Source organism: Apis cerana, linkage group LG16, assembly GCF_029169275.1.
Source record: "Apis cerana isolate GH-2021 linkage group LG16, AcerK_1.0, whole genome shotgun sequence".
NCBI classification, from domain to species: domain Eukaryota; kingdom Metazoa; phylum Arthropoda; class Insecta; order Hymenoptera; family Apidae; genus Apis; species Apis cerana.
This window is the reverse complement of record NC_083867.1, coordinates 4,241,326-4,259,805: the sequence shown is the minus strand read 5'-3', so window position 1 is coordinate 4,259,805 and position 18,480 is coordinate 4,241,326. Positions and strand designations below refer to the sequence as shown.

The 18,480-nt window shown below is 43.6% G+C and overlaps 2 long non-coding RNA genes across 3 annotated transcripts in view; one reads left to right on the top strand and one right to left on the bottom strand.

Annotated features, from left to right (window-relative positions):
- Positions 1–18,480, bottom strand: part of LOC114577861 (uncharacterized) — a 90,975-nt gene that overhangs the window by 28,786 nt on the left and 43,709 nt on the right. The gene's annotated exons all lie outside the window — the stretch shown is intronic.
- Positions 14,043–17,625, top strand: LOC108000502 (uncharacterized). 2 transcript variants are annotated; one of them, XR_001766562.3, is made up of 3 exons: positions 14,689–15,063; positions 15,826–16,914; positions 17,039–17,625. It is a non-coding gene; the product is annotated as an uncharacterized LOC108000502 (long non-coding RNA). The 2 variants fall into 2 exon arrangements; XR_009832971.1 differs by lacking the exon at positions 17,039–17,625 and having other exon boundaries at positions 14,043–15,063; positions 15,826–16,892.

Genomic DNA, 18,480 nt, shown 5'->3' with positions numbered 1-18,480 from the left:
CGTTGGATGGAGGGCTTTCGCCACGGAACGAGAGAGGTGGGGGGAGTGGAGAGGTCGGTTTCGGGAGCGGAGAGGGGTAACGAGCCGCGGCAATTAATATCGCCCGGGTTTCCACAATGCGCTTGCAAATGAAAGGCCTTTGTGACGTATGATTGCGCTACCGAGTGAATAGTTGAGTAATGGCGGTCCGTGGCGCCGCCATCCGAATCGCGCCAACCGCCCGCAAAAGCTCGGTCTCGGCCCCCTCCCCCCCCTCCACCTGATAGTACCTGCCAGAGAGCGACCCCTCCAACCCTTGATTCTGACGCCGACAGTTTTCGTATTGAGGAGAGGCTTTGGATGGATGTCCCCCGAAATTTCTGTTCGACCAATTATTTCCATCTCTGCCCATCTTGCGACCGATCGTTCTTCCCATTTTTTTCTTTTTTTTTTTTTTACCCATGTTTGACGAGCGGAATTTTATTTTCCGATTTCACACGAGTGATTCGATCGGGTATAATCGGATAAGAAAGAAAAAGTACTCGTAGGGTGGGATTTGTTCGACGAGTGGAATATTATTTTCCGATTTAGGTATAATTGGATATCGCTCACGTTGGGATTAAAGAAAAAGTATCGGTTGGAATATTATTTTCCGATTTTACTCGCGAATCATTCGATTTGATCAGTTCGGGCAAGGAAAGAGATTCTTTAATCGATACTCATTGACCGATCAACGGTTGGGCAAACGTGTCTCGGCCTGGTTGACACGCGGAATCCGCGCGCAACGCAAGCATTATAATTTATCGGATCGAAAAAGGGTAAAACGTATGGGTTTCGCCTATCAGACGCACTGGGGGCAAATAAATACACGGATTTGTTGGCGAATAACAGATTCGCCTAACAGATTCACTCGTTGTAACAAGCCTGTTACACGTCCCATTGTTTGCCCGTGCCCGGAAATATCGTCACATTGTCAATATATATATATATATGTATCTTAGATTAAATGCACTGGATCCAGTAAAATCGTTGGACATCATGAAACTGATTAAACCTGTACACCTTGTGTTTGCAAATAGTTATTACCGATCTGGAACGACGATGACAATACAATTTTTGCAACCTATAATTCTCAGCTTCGAATTAGCAATAAATGATTCATTTTAATCTTATCACTGAACAATATATATATATATATATATATATTATTGGAGGGTTGTGCTCGAAGAGGATCGGCCATGAATAACTAACAGCTTCATGGTTACACGCATGCCGACACGCATAAGGGTAAGTTTCAAGACGTTGAACGTCCTATCCAATATAACCCCGACTCGAAAAACGGCCAGGCATCGACGAAATGATATAAAAGTAATACGACCTTCCTTTCGATGAGTGCATAAATTACAATTTCTCAGGATTATCAATTATTTCCGTGACGTTACAGGAGGCTCGAAACGGAAGCTTTAACAAAGAATAAACGGAAAAAATAGAAGAAGGGGTGGGTGGAGAGCAAAACAGAGGCGGAGAAGGACGCGGGAGTAGTAGGACTATGAGTAATATTGCGGGGCTTTTCCACCCCTGGGAGCGCGAACCTGAACGTGGAGGGTGGCGCGAGGGGGAGGGGAGGAGGAACGGAGGGAGGAGCGCCGATCCATCAGCGTCCCTCCACCCTCGCCTTTCCGCCACTCTCATTTTTCTCCACGGTCCGCGCTCCATCATTCCGCGTCACATCCGCCCTCTTTCATCCCTCTTTCCACCCTGCCTCCGACCAGCCCTCCTCGAGTCGACTCCAACCCGCATCCAACCCTGGGCCAGTAGCTAGGCTACTGATTGCAGTTTCCAAATTCATTAGCGCAGCCCTTGTCGGAGGTTTGCCCGAGTTCTCCAGGGCAGAAGGAGTTATCCGCGCGCGTCAGAAGGGGAGGTCGGGCTTCTTTGGCCGTCTAGAGCTCTGTTTTGCGGAATCGGGATTCGGGGTAGGAGATGCCGATTATCGGCCGCGATTAATACCCGGGCTGGGGTGAATGATCTTGGCGATCGGAGGCGATGAGACGAATAACTGGGAAAAGAAAAAAAGTGGAATTTTGGAATTGGGAATGGAAGTTTTAGGGAAAGTTTTATCGTGATGAACTTTTCTTTTTTTTCGTGAAAATTTTCGAGTAGGTAAAATCTTCGATCTTGGCACGATTACAAAGGCTCGCTTTTTCTAAAGTTGGTACGTTTGATTTTTTAAAAGTAAGAGAATCGGAAGAGAAAGTTGTTCTGTTGTTTGAATCAAATTTTCTTTTCTTTTCTTTCTATTCCATCCATTTTTTTTCGAGAGATTCGAAAAGCGCCTCGCATATTCGTTCTATTTTCCTCATCGAGAGGAAATTTATTTCTCTTAAAGAAGAAGAAGAAGAAGAAGAAAAAGTTTATTCTAAAATTCTAAATTAAAAAATTCCCTTTTTGAGCGTTGATTGGAAATTTAATCGAGGAAAAATCAGGCTGAGAAAAAAAAGGAGAGAGAAAAGGGAAAAAATGGAATTTTGGAAGAAATGGAAAGGAAAGTTTTATCGTAATGAACTTTTCTTTTTTTCGTGAAAATTTTTGAATAGGTAAAACAAAATCTTCAATCTTGACACGATTACAAAGGCTCGCTTTTTCTAAAAGCTCTCTAGTTGGTTTTTTAAAAGTAAAAAAATCGAAAGAGAAACCAAGTTCTGTTATTCCATCCATTTTTTCAAAAGATTCGAAAAACCCTTCATTAAACTCGACGCCCCTCGCATATTCATTCTATTTTCCTCATCAAGAGGAAATTTATTTCTCTCTCTCTCGAAGAAGAAGAAGTTTATTTTAAAATTCTCGAATTAAAAAATCAGGCCGAGGAAAAAAAAGAGAGAGAAGGGAAAAAAGGAAAAAAAATGGAATTTTGAAAGGAATGGAAGGGAAAGTTTTATCGTGATGAATTTTTCTTTTTTTTGTAAAGGATTTCGAGTAGGTAAAAGAAAATCTTGACACGATTACAAAGGCTCAGCTTTTTCTAAAAGCTCTCTAGAAAATCGAAAGAGTTCGAATCAAATTTTCTTTTCTTTTCTTTCGAACGTTATTCCATCCATTTTTTTTCAAAAGATTCAAAAAGCCTCGCATATTCATTCTATTTTCCTCATCGAGAGAAAACTTATTTCTCTCTTTCTCTCTCTCTCTCTCTCTCTCTCTCTCTCTCTCTCTCTCTCTCTCTCTCTCTCTCTCTTTCTCTCTCTCTTTCTCGAAGAACAAGTTTATTCTAAAATTCTCGAATTAAAAAATTCCCTTTTTCAGCGTTGATTGGAAATTTAATCGAGGAAAAATCAGGCCGAGGAGGCGAGACTCCGCCATTGAAGGATCGATCTCGACGTATCCCCCTTCCCCCCCGTTTTCCATTTTACCTTCTCTCAGCCCGGTGTGGAGGAAGGAACGGTGCGAGTGACAAATACAAACCCGAAGACATTCCTCCAGATGGGATGTCATTGATTAATCTCGGCGTATGGATGGCAAGACGGTGAGGTAGGCAGTCAGTCACAGGCACATATACAATATGGCCGCGATTTTTCACGTCCACGCTCGGCTACCCAGCTTTATCACGCGTGTCGCGAAAAAAGCAAACATCGAAATTGGATTACGCTCGGATCCGTTCTTCTTACTCCTTTTATTATTATTATTATTATTGTTGTTGTTGTTGTTATTTCACGTTGGGATACAAGGATTATTTGTAATATTAATTTTTCCTAGGAGTTGCTTGCTCGCTCCTGTGCCTAATGGACGCGTTCAATCAATTCCCTCGACGGGTAACGCGATTTCTAATCGTCGTTGTTCGATGCGCCTCGAAAAGAAGTCGGCCGTGTAATTTGTTCGCTTTATTGTTTCTCCTGCTCTTTTTAACGCGCTTGACGTTATTTTCTTTCTTTCTTTTTCTTTTCTTTCCCCTCCCTCTCGAAAGAATGACGTTCCAATTAGAACGCAACGCTTGCGATTCGACGTTCTGTTGGCGGTAATAGTTGCACAATCCTCTCGTTTCAAGATTTCGTGGGATGGAAAAGTCGATGAGAAGTTACGTAGTAGTAGTTTCTCCGACCATCTTTCGTCCTTGCTCTCTCGAAAAATCGTGGGGGGGAACATTTAAATCCGTTTCTTCCAATCCAAAGGAGGGGAAAAAATAGTAGAACTCTTTTTTAACGGAGAGAAACGATATACGCGTATCCCTCTTCGCATCCATCAACGTTGATGTCTTTGTTGAGGAGGGAAAAGCGTAGAAAAACACAGGGAGTGCATCCTCCGCTGTCCACCTCGTCCTAGTCGCGATCCATCAAACGTCAGCGATCGTCTTTCTTTTTTTTTCTTCTTCCTTTCCCCTCCCCACCTCCTCGTCCACACCGAAATCCTTGGAGCCTCGTCGTCGAGGACCAGCTGTCGCCCCTCTCCTTCTACGCCTCGCCCGAGATTAGGCCAGTTTTTCCTCGACGATTTTTCAAACTAGGGGAATCCCCTCTCTCTCACGAGGCTCTTGAAATATTTTTGAGGCTTATTACGATTTATTAATTAACGTCTGAACTGGAGAAATCAATTGTAACTGAGTTCTTTTCCGAGTGTCTCTCTCCAACGACGATTTTCGAGCATTCGGGTGGAATGCGTAAGTGGACAAGATTGGTAAAGCAGCGCCAACTGACGGACGATCCGCGTACGAGCTTATCGGAATTGTATAACGCGTGACGAGAATACTGCGCGATGATTCGTGCACGTCCGGACGGGTGATGGTCGGACGCCAAATGAGAGTGAACAAACGTCGAAGCGAACATCGTGTACGGCCGTGAAAAGAGTCTGCAATAATTCGTCGTTCCTTTCCGAGAACGAGGAGACGCCGATCGAGAAAAAAGCCGCGTTAGTCGCATTGGATCTATTCTTGCACGAAAATTAGCTCGTAGAATAAGTTCTCGTTTACGTTTCGTCTTTTGAGGAATGAAATATTCGAGCAATTTGTTCCCGCCGAAACCACTGAAGTTTTTTAAATAAAAATGGAAACGTTTCGAAAATTTCGAGTGAAAATTCCGTGAACGATCTAAAATTTCACTAAAATGAAATAGCATCCTCGATCGGGAAGAAACACGCGTGTAACATTTCCATCTACTTAATCGTTCGAGGAAGTTTTTCTTCCAGAGAAAAAAACGAAAATTTCAAATACGCGATCTAATAAAACTCCGTGGCAATTATCTCTCGCCTCGAAAGCAAGAAATAGTGCAAATACATATCGAGGCGCGCTATTATTAAATCAGATGGAAAATATACTATAAGGAGAAGCCTTTAGTTCTCTTCTTTCGCCTCGACGAGAAAAGAAAAGGAGAGGAAAAAGAGTCTCGCATCCTCGTCGAGATTCGGCCGCGTCGCGAAACGGCAAAGGCTTTCGCGGGGCAGGAAGGACTATTAATTACTGTCCGCGATGGGTGAGCGCGCGCAGCTAAGGAAAGTAATTATGTGTCCCAGCCAGCCACTTGGGACTTAAGACGTACGAGCCGCAGCAAACGTAATTTTTTAACCGCCTCTTCCCAGCCACGGACGAGAAAGAGAGATAGGAAAGATGGATAGACAGATAGAAAAAGAGAGAGAGTGGTGGGGGAACCTCCTCGACACCTGACACAACATTCCACTCGGACGGTAAAAACGGGAGTCGAATATAAATATAATCTCGTAATACGTGTATGAAAATATTATTATTATCATTACCTCTTTCGATTCTCTTCGATTTTCACGATTCGCGCAGAAAATTCAACAACGTATGCCTTACGAAACGCTTGCTTATTATTATTATTATTATTTAAAAAAAGAATCTCTCAAGATCCTACGTCAATCCTCCTCACGCTAGTTCGCGAGAGTGAGAAATGTATAACGGCGAGAGATAACTCAATCCACGGCCGAGTCACGGCCGAGTGGGTCGGATTTATAATTCGACTCCTCCACTCTCTCGCGCACTCTGTCCTCTGGCCACTTGTCCCGAAGAACTTCATCCTCCCTCCCTTTCTCTCTCTCTCTCTTTCTCGAGAAAGAGATACGCTCCTGCTCGGCCGATAACACGAATTTACCGGGGCTGCCGTTTTGCTCGTTTTGGCCCGGGACCAGAGAAAATGGCCTCTTTTCGCATTACGCGTATTATGTACCCCCCGCCCCTGCCCCCCTCGCGCCTTACCCCCTTTACCTGGAGTATCCAGCTCGGCGGCAAGCCGGTCATCATCATTACGCGGGGCGCAGGGAATCGCGATATTATGCTTTATCTTTGGCAGCCCCCCCCCTCTCTCCCTTCTACTACGGTACAGCGGTCGCCGCACGAGCAAGGCGATTAAGTATGCAGAAGGTCGAATTTGAATAATGAGATCTTAATGATACGGGGTTTCTTCTTGGAAGTGGACCTTCGCCCCCCTTCTCCTCCTCCTCGAAACTTTCCTCCCCGGAGATGATTCGATCATGGATGGATGACACTTTATGTTTTTTTTTTTTTTTTTGTTTAATCGTTGGCAGATACACAAGAAAATCTCCTGTTAAAATAATGAAAAATATGTGTAATAATTTTTTCTTTATAATTGCCTCTCCCCCTCTGAATTTTATCTTTTAATGCGTCACGGGGAGCGCAATCGAGCGAAAGATTCCTCGACCAAAGATTCCAAGGTCGGTTCAGAGGTCCGCTGAGAGGGAGGAGGCTGGCTGGACGCCGTGCGTGTAATTTATTTCCCCTCGCTTCCGCGCGGGGGTGGTACACGGCCCGATGAACCCCTTCGAGCCTTGGCTGGTTGGTTGGTTGGTTGGGTGTCAGGCCTTGGGAGGAGACGGGTCGAAAATTTCGAGGAAATCGGCGCAGCGGTATATAAATCAGCGTTTATCGGCCGCGGTGAAGCTCGCAACACCGAGCTTCCGTGAATGGGTGGCGAGATCATTTTCACGGACCGGCGAATCTTGTTCGAGTTTCTTGGTTTCGTGGAATTTCCCCCCCTCTCTGTTCATATCTATTTGCTTGTTCGGGAAACGTGATAACGAGTTCGGTTCGTTTGTATTCTTTTTAAAGGAGAAGCAAAAGCTTCTGGAAATCGAGAAAATTCAACACGATTCAACCCTTCGATACTTTTAGCACGATCGAAAAAAGAAAAAATATTTTACTGAAACTCGAATACTCTCAGAATACGCATTGTTTATTGTATTCAAAATTATATATTTTAGAAAAGTATTCGTGCTCCACATACGTCAGAATTAACGCGTTGTTTGTGCAGTTGGAGGGGATAATTTTGGTGATTTTAATAATGATGGGAAATGATTGGGAATGGATAGAGGGGTCGGGCATTTTTCGCTCGAACGTGTGGGATATTCGGTGAAAATTCGTACAGAGTCAGCAGCCCAAGAAACGCCTTTGATAAATCGCGCTCGATATTTTTTTTTTTTTTTTACTTCGCCCTCGTTCGTCTCGCGCCACCCCCTCCCCACCGATCGCCCCGCCACTCGCTCCTTCACGAGTTTCACGATTTCTTCCTCGTCCATGCTTCCGCTCGGCCTTCCCACGCTCTCCACCACTCCACTCTCGATCACCGTATCCGTTTCTCTGGAAATTTCCAGCTGAAAACATTCTCCCCCCTCCTCCCCAGAGATGAAATTCGAGGTACTTTAAAATTCCTTTATTTTCGTTCCATTTTTGGAAGATACGTTCTCTATCCGAAAAATATTTATTCCTCCCAAGATCTTTTCGGAGAGATAAAGAAACAAAAGACGTTTATAAATTTTAACGAATATCGGGATATTGATTTTCTTACATTTTTTCTAAAACCTTGTTTCTTTTACTTTTAACTTCGTTAGAAAGTTCTTGATAATATCTATATTAATTAATGAAATGAAGAGAACATGAATCGCTCGAAAGCGTCGACATACCAGACGTATTTCTCGAGCTAAGAATTTTCGACGATTCGTAAAAGTGGATTCTCACGAGGGGGATAAAGGGAAAAAGGAAACAGGAAGAGTACTCTAGTTGGCCGGGTGGTTGCTCCGAGCCAGATACGCGCAACGATTCAACGAGATGCGGCCGAAAGAGGAAGAGGAAACTCGAAAGGATCTCGGAAGTCGGTGACCTTGACGGGATTTATGACCGTCCTTTTCGCTATTCGTGAAAGGAAGGTCGGTTCCGCTTCCACGCAAAAATCGTTTCTTTCGCAGCGTGAAGTTGAAATCCTTTCCGAACTTAACACCGTCCTTGATCCCTTGATACGTATATACAATCGCGTTTGAGGAAGCCAGGAGATCCATTGTCCCCGTTTCCCCTGGAATTAGGGTTAGAAGCTCGGTCGGTAATCTCGCACGCTCCCATTGTGTGCCACCTTGCATTCTCTTTGCACGTCCTCCTTTCAGTGGTTCGCCGCGCGAGGAAGAATAGAATTATCTCGAGATAGACGCACCTTTTCGAGATCCGAGGAGATGAACGAAAGAGAGACAGAGCTTCGAACGAAATCGCAATCCGAACGAATGTTAAAGGTGAAAGGATTTCAGTGAATTTCAGGCGAATCAACGCAACGCGAACATAACCTAAAGTTACATGCCGGGATATCACTCGATCGGTACGATAGTTCCTTCGTTCCGCGCATTCCGCGTGTATAACGCAAACGATAGGCGTTGTGACAAACGAGGTCCATACGGAAGAACCTTTCAACGAGAATCGACGCGTATACGCGAGTGTATAGAGTGTGTAGAGTTGGACACGTACGCGCACGAACCTCCTACGTACTATGCGTGTATGTACGGTACTTGAAAGATCAAAGCGCGGCTCGAAAGCGAGGAAACAGCCCCCCTCATCATGCGATATTACGTTCCACGCGTTGAAATAATAGTTTATCGAACCTTTCACCGGCCAAGTGGAGCGATCGTGCCGCCCGATTAAACTCTCGTCGTTCGACGCGTTCGAAAAAGCACCCAATTAATGCTAGCCTCGAGGCTGTTAACTGTATTACACCGTAACTGTGTACACCTTTGTGTGCCTGTGAACAAAATATCGAGACACTTAAATACAGTTTCCATCACTTTGAATAATTGTATCGTACATTTAAGAATTCCTATATTGGTTTATTATTACAAATTAGTTGAGATATACATATAGGTATATATATCCTAACGGAAATATCGATCGTTTCCTACCAATCTTCCAATGATTATTCAAACATTTTTAAGAGTGTGTTTGTTGTCGTTATCCCCTCCCCTCCCCCCTTTACTTTATTTCTTCTATTTTTCTCCATTCTCTCGATGCATTTCGCAATTCCGCCGGTGAAATTTCCAACGAAATGAGAATGATACTTTGATGAAGGGGTCGCGGCGGTGCAGAGGATGTCAGGTGGCGGCGCGTTGCCGGCTCTAATTAAAAAGCCGTGTTGGCATCACCCAGCGCCCGGGACATAACCTCTTTTTTCCCCTGCTATATTCTCTCTCTCTCTCTCTCTCTCTCTCTCTCTCTCTCTCTCTCTTTCCTCCCGCCATTTTTGAAATGGCCTCGCGCCGCGCCACGCTTACGTAATACCAACAAGCTGGCCGCCACCCCCCGCAACCCCCTCGCGGCCAAACGAGCTCTCTCGCTGTGTTAACGTCCACATGTTCGGCTGCTTTCACAATATATATCTCCCTCTCTCTCTTTCTCCCGCAATTCGGACACAATAAAAACTCCAACGAGACAGTTTGGCGGGCAAGTGTGATGAAAGGGCTTTCGCGAAAATTTTTTTCCACCGACGCTCTGCCTATTTTTCTCCCTTTTTTCTCTCTCTCTCTCTTTCCTTTCCTCTTCTCTTCGTGGGTGTTTTTGTCGGTGCTTTTTTCTTTTTTTTTTTTTTTGGCTTATCCTCTCCGCTCTGTTTCGAGGTTCGAGCTTTTTGGGCTTTTAATCGGCTTCGAGGTACTTGAATGCAGACGTAGGTTGGCACGTCAGGGATTTTCCACGATCCGTTGAGATTCCCCTTTTGAATATAATTTCGTAATTAGAAAACGTGTCGAACGAATTAATTGCGTTCAAAGTCGATTGGAATTCTGGATTCTTCTCAAAAAAAAAAAAAAATCAATCTTTCTCAATCCCATCAAATAACTCGCTCGCTCACGCTTGCTTCCTCGCCTTGCCAATCGAGATTATTTCTTCCCAAAAAAAAAAAACCTCGTGGCAAGATGGAAGGGCGGGAAGATCGCACTGCCATGCACGTCCCCACGAGCGTGCAACTACCGGCATCACCCTGAAAAGGCATCGGCCTCTTCCAATCCGTCGAGCCCCCCCCTTAAACCGAACTGAATTGAACGGAACACACCACCCCTACCGTACCCTGCAACGGAGGAGACCTACTCGTATTATCCGCAGTGACAGGATGGCGGAGTTATTAATGGCCGCGACAGTGACAAATGACGAACTGTCGGCGCAAGCAAGACTGATATGGCGGGCTTCGTTCCTCTCCTCCTTCATCCTCTCTCTCTCTCTCTCTTCTCAACGGCCTCTCTTCCCCTTATTCCCCGGTGGTTCCACGGTTTCATCCCCTCGAGCCGACCCTGCGTCTACGTGGGCCATTGTGCCCACCCTTTTTCGGACGAACAACGTCTCCAAGGGTCCGAACAACAACTTCGATCAACCACCGTCCAAGTGGTTTCCTTTCTCGAGAAAGAGAGAGAGAGAGAGAGAGAGAGAGAGAGAGAAAGAGAGAGAGAGAGAGAGAGAGGATATCAATGATATCCTCGAGGATCAACCTGATCCATTGGTATTAGAAGATAGAAACAGGGATTATGGGAATTCGAGGGAACGAATTTTTATTTTTATCTATTAAGCAAGTTTCATATATATATATATATTTTTTATATATTTCTATTCGATGTGTCGAGAACGGAAGGAGATTTTTCCACATTTCCACGGTTTTCCGGAATCGCGATTCCTTCCGAGATTTCCTGGGGAAGGGGGAGGAGAGTCGCCCCACTCCCCTCTTTAGGGGAATCTCTGCCAAAGTTATGAATTCTTTGGAAAATCTCGGTGATCCTTCGAAGTTGAGCGGTCGGCGGGGATCAAAGAAGTTGAACGGCGTGGCTCGTTCGTTGGAAAGGGGGTGGAAAGGGGTGGATCAAGTGGCCTTAGAGGATGAAGCCGAGGACGATGATCGCGACGACAACGACGACGAGGAGGAAGAAGGATGGGTTGGAGGAAAGAAGAACGGAGGAGGAGGAGGAGAGAGTTTGAGACTACTGGGAGGAAAGGTGGTGGGAAGGGAGGAGGCGAGCAAACGCGGAATACAAAGCAGCGACCGAATGATAGAAGGAGTTTTTGGAGAGGGAAGGGACCCCCTGCCGTCTATTCAAACCGCGCTTGAGTTATTGCCGTGGATAATCTGTAAATGTATTTATTTTGATTTTTGCTCGCGAATTTTATTTGCTCCTCTCCCAGTTGTCTTTTCTTATTCCTTAGTGAATTGTCCGAGTCTAATTAAAAAAGACGGTAAGATCAGAATAATATAGTATCAGTGATGATAATTCGAAAAAAAGGAAAAAGGAAAAGAAAAAAAATAGAGAGCAAAGGAAAAAATTCGATTCCAACGAGGAATTTCTTCTCCCTATGGTTATACGCTTGATTGACAGAAGCGAGGGGCGAGAGTAAATTGGAGAAACGAGAGGCGAATGGGATAGGAGAGACAGAGGAGCCGGCACGCAATGCCTGATCTGCTCATGAGCGTGGAAATCCCCCGTGGCAGCCTTGGGGTTCCGAAACATCAGCGTGATTGCGTTCCTACAGCGAAGGTATTCCATTACCGGGTACCCTCATTCCAGTTTCCACCCCCGCGCTCGACAACCGTGCATTCGACGCGCAAACCGATACCTTCGATGAATCGTTGCAAATGCGCCCTAAAACCGGCGATGAACTTTCGCTCGCGCGACGTCGTTTCAATCGATGTGAAAATTGATAAATACGGTGAGAAACGGTAATCTGATTAATATTATAACTTGGAAATTAATATATATCTTGTTATGCCTTGTAAATTGTTCGATCGCGTATATTCGTAATTTGTAATCACGTTTGTTTTAGGAATTTGTTCGATGGATAGACAAAAGTTTGAGAAGTATATAGATTAGAATGCAGAGGAGGAATTAGTACCGCTAATTTTCGTGTGGCGCGCTCGAGTCACGTTGATGCATGACGTACGATAGAGCAAGTAACTTTGAAAAATTTTTCCAATCCGTGTTCTTTGGAAGATTTCTTTTCTACATTCATGGAGTACTGTATCTGTAAGTTATAAATTTTGTATCCGATTTGAATATTAAAATATCGTATCGGTTAATTCTTTCGGATAGATTTGACGATACGAAGATGAGTCGAATAAACAAAATTCCAGAGAAAGGTTATAAATAAACTTGATAAATAAGTAGATAGCCGCAGTGTCCCTGTAAGTATTTAAGTAACATGCTTAATATATCTTTTAATTTATAAATTTCGATCGTATATATTTGTAATTATGACGTTTTAGAAATTTATTCGACGGATAGACACAAAATTGAGAATATGGATCAACGCGGATGAGAAATTAGTATCGCTGATTCTCGCTATGGTGCGCTCCAATCATGCATTGAAAGTAAACTTTTGAAGGTATTAATTTTTCCAATCCATATTTCTTGAAAGACTTCTTCATTGCATATCTATCTGTAAGTTATAAACTTTGTAAATTATAAATAGCTAATAATTGGATTCAACTTGGATGTCAAAATGTATCGTATCACTACTTTCAGATGGATTTTTGACAGTACGAAAATAAGTTGAAAGAACAAAGTTCCAGAGAAAGGTTATAAATAAATTTGATAAGTAAGTAGATAACCTTGTAGGTATTTAAGTAACACGCTTATGAAATAATAATACGAAGAACGAGGGGAATTTGGGACTCGTGGATAATGAACTGTGAAATACGTTCGACCTCGTTTCCGAATTAATCTTCCTTCTGTCCTGAATGTTTCTTGGACTGTTTGGACGTGTTTATCGGCGCGTGTCTCGATTCTCGAATCGGATATAAAACTTTCCACCCCTAAAAATTTCTTCTCGTCAAACGTGATAAATATTCTCGTTACATTTTGTCCGATTGTGTTCTAGGTCCAAAATTCGGTCGAATCAAAATTCTCTCTCTCTCTCTGAAACGTTGGTGAAAGGACAAGAGGACAGAGGTTTCTCACGCGAGATCTCCATTTCCATGGGCGCAATTTAATCGCAGCCAGGATGTCTACCAGCGAGTCGCACGAACGAATGAACTAAACTTTCGAGAGCTATCGATTATCAGCCCCCGCTATTCTCCTCTGTCGCTCAGGACATTCTCCTCCTACCACCACCCCGACATTCATTAGCCCTGGCGAAGTAATTTAATTTGTCCCAGGATTTGTGGAATGTTAATGAAAACAGGACAGCCATCCCTGTATCAATTCCTGATTAAACTTGGTCCCTCCTCTTCCACCTCTCCCCCTCCCCTTTCTTATTTGTTTATCGAGCAACTGTCGGGAATAGAAAAACGAAGGTAATTGAAAGAAAACCCAAGTTAGAAAACGTTAGTTAAACGAATCAAATTCGCAAATTACATATCTGGATCAGAATCTTCCTTATTGTCTTTAAATCGGAAAAAATCTTTCAACCAAGCAAGCCATGGTATCTACGAGCATTCCGCTTGTGCAATGGTGGTCATACGCCTGTCGTCCATGCTTAGATACGTAGTAGACGTGATGGTAGGTTAAAGCCGGTAGGTTGGCGCGTCCAGATTCCAGGACGGCGGCTGCGGGAGAGAATGGAAGCGCGGCGACAAAGGGAAGGAGGGGGGAGGAAAGAGGAGGATGGAAGCGGGTTAAATGGGGTTCGCTGGGAGTGACGCGGGGCTAACCGAGCGGAATCACGAGCTCCCAGGAATCGAATCCATGCGTCACCCAGGCCTGCCAACACCATTTGCACCCACCACCAACTTCCACGGACCTTAAGTTCCGCCGCCAGCCATCCACCGGAAATCCTCTCCTCCGCGCTTCGATTAAACACTCGGCTAACTCTCTCTCTCTCTCTCCCCTCTTTCTTTCTTTCTTTCCTTCTCGAACTCGTTTACTTATTCGTTTTCTTATTTCTTGGATGGAAAAATTGTGGCACGAAGAAGGATCGTTTCTCTTTTCGCACTGGCCCATCCCGTTTAAGCATTCGTTTTCTAGTTTTCTAAATATTTCGGATAGATTCGAATTGTATATAATTTGGAATTATTAAGCCGGGGATGAGTTGTGGAACAATCGTGTTTCGGTTGATGGTTTTACGAAAGCGAGCAAATGGCGGAAAGGAGGGAGGGGAGGGGGGATACGCGTTTTATGTTCGGAACGGTTTTGCGGGCCGGCGATCCTGCTGTTGATCGTTTCAAATTGAAATCCATTATATCGGGCATGGAACGAGATAACGAGATTCCATTTTGTTTTTCCATTTTTCGCTGTTTCGAAATCAGGATCGAGAATTTTTTACGAAGAATTTTAAATCTCGAAACGATCAATTTATTCGTAACGATTCGTTGATTTGTTGTAATTAATTTGTTGTGATTATACATTTTTATACATAATTGTATATATTATACGTATATAAATTATGCGTGATTTACTATAATTATTAGAACGAAAAGAGAGACACGTGCGTATCGTTTCTGTGTCCGACAGACGACACCGTGCGATCGTTCGAATTTGACAACAATAACGGTCGATGTTTACATTTCGCGCGCGGTCGAATTTTGTTTCCATAACATTCCGCGAGTGGCTCGTCGACGCTCGTAATATGTTAGTCGCTTACGAACTTCGCTCACGAACTTTTCGTTCTCGCACGCGTCGTCGATAAAAATTATTATTTGCGATAATGTGTAACCGGTCGGTATTAAAAAACGATCGAAAGGAAAAAGAGAAGGGATCGATCACGAACAATCGGCGAAGGCAAAGGAGAGACTCCGTGGCCCCGTCTCGCTCTCGTCCATGACGCAGCCGCGTAAATGATGGCGCCCAACATTATCTATTGTGCGCCCATTCCATTTAATATTGTATTCCATAACGCAAACAAAGGTAAAATGCGAATTAATGTACTCGATTTATCACGCTTTTGTTGCGCGGTGGGACCATTCCGCCTCGTCTTTCTCTCCGACCTCCCCTCCCTCTCTGCCCCCCCTTCCCTTCCTCTTTTCACCGTTGGACGCGCCACTTCGCGAGCTTCGACACGGAGGGGGAGAGGGGGGAGGAACAACCCTCCTGGAAATATTCTTTCCCTCTTTCACGTGCTCCCCGCGTATTTTTCTTCTCGAAATCTCTCCCTTCCTTTCCGTTCCTCTTCCCCCCTCCCCTTTCTCTTCCTCCTGTTCTTCTTTTTCTTCTTTCTTCCCTTCCCTTCCGCTCGAAAAGCTCTTTCGACGTTGCACGAGGAAGAATGATACTTCGTTGTTTCGAGGGAGGAACGATGAAAATTTTAATCGATGGTGATTGTGGTAGTGGGAGAATTGTAAAGAGAGAGAGACAGAGAGAGAGAGAGAGAAATAATAACAACGAAAGACCGATCGATTTCGTATCGAATAAAAATTTCATCGATCAAGGAACATCTGTTAAATTTTGACGAGACAGATCCGAAATTCAACATAAATTGCCTAGAATAGTCTAGCTTGCAATAATGTGTAGAATTGATCTAGTAGAATTTTATTTAAAAAAAAAAAAAAAAACAATAAATGAGAAATAGATCATCGATTATCAAAAAATAAATTTCCGATAAAATATCGTTCTTTTTCTTTCTTTCTTTTTTTTTATCCGTCCTCTCTTCATCGAGGATCAATTTTCCAGGTGCTGTCAACGACTAATGAAGATCGTATGACCCGGGACGATCTCGCCGGGATGGAGGATATAATAATTCAAACGGGATGCCTGGACCACTTACAAATGGCCGACGAAACGGACCTAAGGGTTCGCACGCGAGAGAAAGATATCGAGGGTCGCGAATTCAAGGACACGTGGAATTAATCGTTGCAAGAATTATCGCGAATCACCACTGAATTCCTCCTTCCTGTCTTCCCCTTCTCCTCCTTCCATATTTACCAATTCCACGATTTCTTGATAAAGTTGCGGAGGGGAGGGGGATGCTATTTCTCTTCCATCCTGGTCGAAGGTGGAAGCAAGGATGATCAATTAATACGATAGATTCGAGCGGAATTAAAATTTTATTATTATTATTATTATTGTTATCTTGTTGTTGCTATTTAAAAATTGGTGGAAATTTGGTGGAAATAGGGAAGGGTGTAGTTATTGGGATCAAGGGTTGGTTCATGGTGGTAATTACAGGGTGGAAAAACGAATCGAAAAATGGGGGAGAGATGGAAGAGAAACTTTTCCACCCTCGATCCCGAACTTCGTCACATTCATCATTGTTCTTGCCAACCGACCTTCTTTTCCTTTCTTCGATTTCTTTTTCTCCTTACTGGGGAGGCCACCTCGTAAATTCGGAAACACGGCGAAGATTCCTCGCGATGACACACTTAACCGCCGTTGCCACGCAAAAAACTGCGACGGGATCTACTGCAAATCCTGCTTCAACTTGTGCATGTATACAGAAAGAGAGAAAGAGAGAGAAATTTCGAACGCGATATACACGCTGGAAACAAAAGGGATGAAATATTTCTTGGCGCGGAAAGTTGAGGAAAATTCCAGGAAGGAGATCTTCCATCATCCAGGAAATTTTTCGGTTACAAAATAAAATAAAATTGAAAAAAATACGAATACAGTAAATTAATAATTGTTTGGTTATTCGAAAATTTAGATGAATAATTTTGATTGTGAATAAATTTGTACTTTTTTATATATACGTGGAACAATATCTTTGTTGGAAAATTAAAGAGAGATCTTTCAAAAAACGAGGCCACTCGAAGACTTAGCGTTGTAAGTAAATTTATGTTATTTCATATATCTTGGAATAATATTTTTCTGATTTTTCATTCACTTCATTTTTTTCGAAAATTATTAAATCAAAAATAATAACAAAGAGAAATTTCCTAAAAATGAGGGCACTCGACCGTTACAATGGCTGGCGATTGGTCGGAGGCGGGTAACCGGAAACGTGCCCGAAGAGTAGCCTGTGACAAACGGCGCCGCGTATCGCGAGCACCGAATAAAACAAATGCGGATGGAACAAAGCTGACAGTGGCGGCCGAACGAAACGAACAACGCGGAATCCGAGGGTGAAAGTGGGCGAGGCCTCCGGCTAAGGGGGTAGTTCGGCTAATGCGCGATGATTAAACTAACGGCTGCCACCAATCACTCCGCCACGAAAACTCTCCCATTCTCTGTCATTCCAAACCTCGAGACGTCCAATTTTTTTCCTTTCTAGTTTTCCTTCTAATTTTTTTCTTTTTTTCCTTCTTCTGATATCCTTGACATAGTTTTTCGTCTTATATCTCGTCGTTCGATCGATTATTAATCGAAATGGACGAGGGAGGAGAAGGTTAATTCAGAAAAGAGTGTAAACTCAATATTGTAGAAAATTCATTGTAATGATGTAAAATTTATTATCTATCGAGTGATTGTTTTCGATAGAATTATCGAATCATTGTGCATTCCAGACGAAAATCGATGTTTATACGATGTATGATTTTGTATATTTTCATTTAGTATTATATAAAAAAAAAAAAAAGAAAAGAAACAAGAAGAATTTAACTCGAAATTAATTCACATGGCCTCATGTGCGATAATCTCGAGCAAACATAAAACGCGACGAAATAATCACGGTGGTTGATTCATAATCCTAATTCCATCAGAGCCGCAGAATAATCGAGCGTCGACCATAACCTGTTAATACCGGGGCATCGACGGCCCGGGTGCAGGCCAAAAATTTATTTATGGCCGACATTCGTTATCGGTGCGTAAAATTCTACGTCCACACTCCGACCAAACACTCCTCTCGCCCCTTCTCCCTTCTCCTCCCAACGCTTCAAACGTGCGTGACAAGCGCAATTGTTTACTTGATAAAAACAATACAATTCACCCATACCCTCCCTCTCGCGTATGAACGGAACGGGAGTATAATCCGTCGGGCAAACAAGATCGAGCAAAAATATCCTCTCGACGGCGACACCTATATTCAGTTGCAATCGAATCGTTTTAAACGCTTAAAACCGTCCGATCCGTTAGTCCGAATTAATTTACACGGCCCCCGATCCCCCAATTTACAGTTTTCGTCGTTTGTTCCCGCGGTGCGAGAAAAATACGAGGGAATCCGTTACGCTTACTCGTCGCGAAAATTGACGCTAATTACCGACCGAGTCGAAAATCGATTCCGAACCGAAATGAATTAATTAACCGGCCGCTTTTAACCGGCGCCTCGGATCGTTTCTCTTCGATGATTAGCCGGAATGCTTGCTGGTCACGTGACAGGTGGTGCGGCCGTATCAAGATGGCGGCGGCCAACGGTGTGAAAATAACGGGCCTCGAAATCTAACGATCCAACGT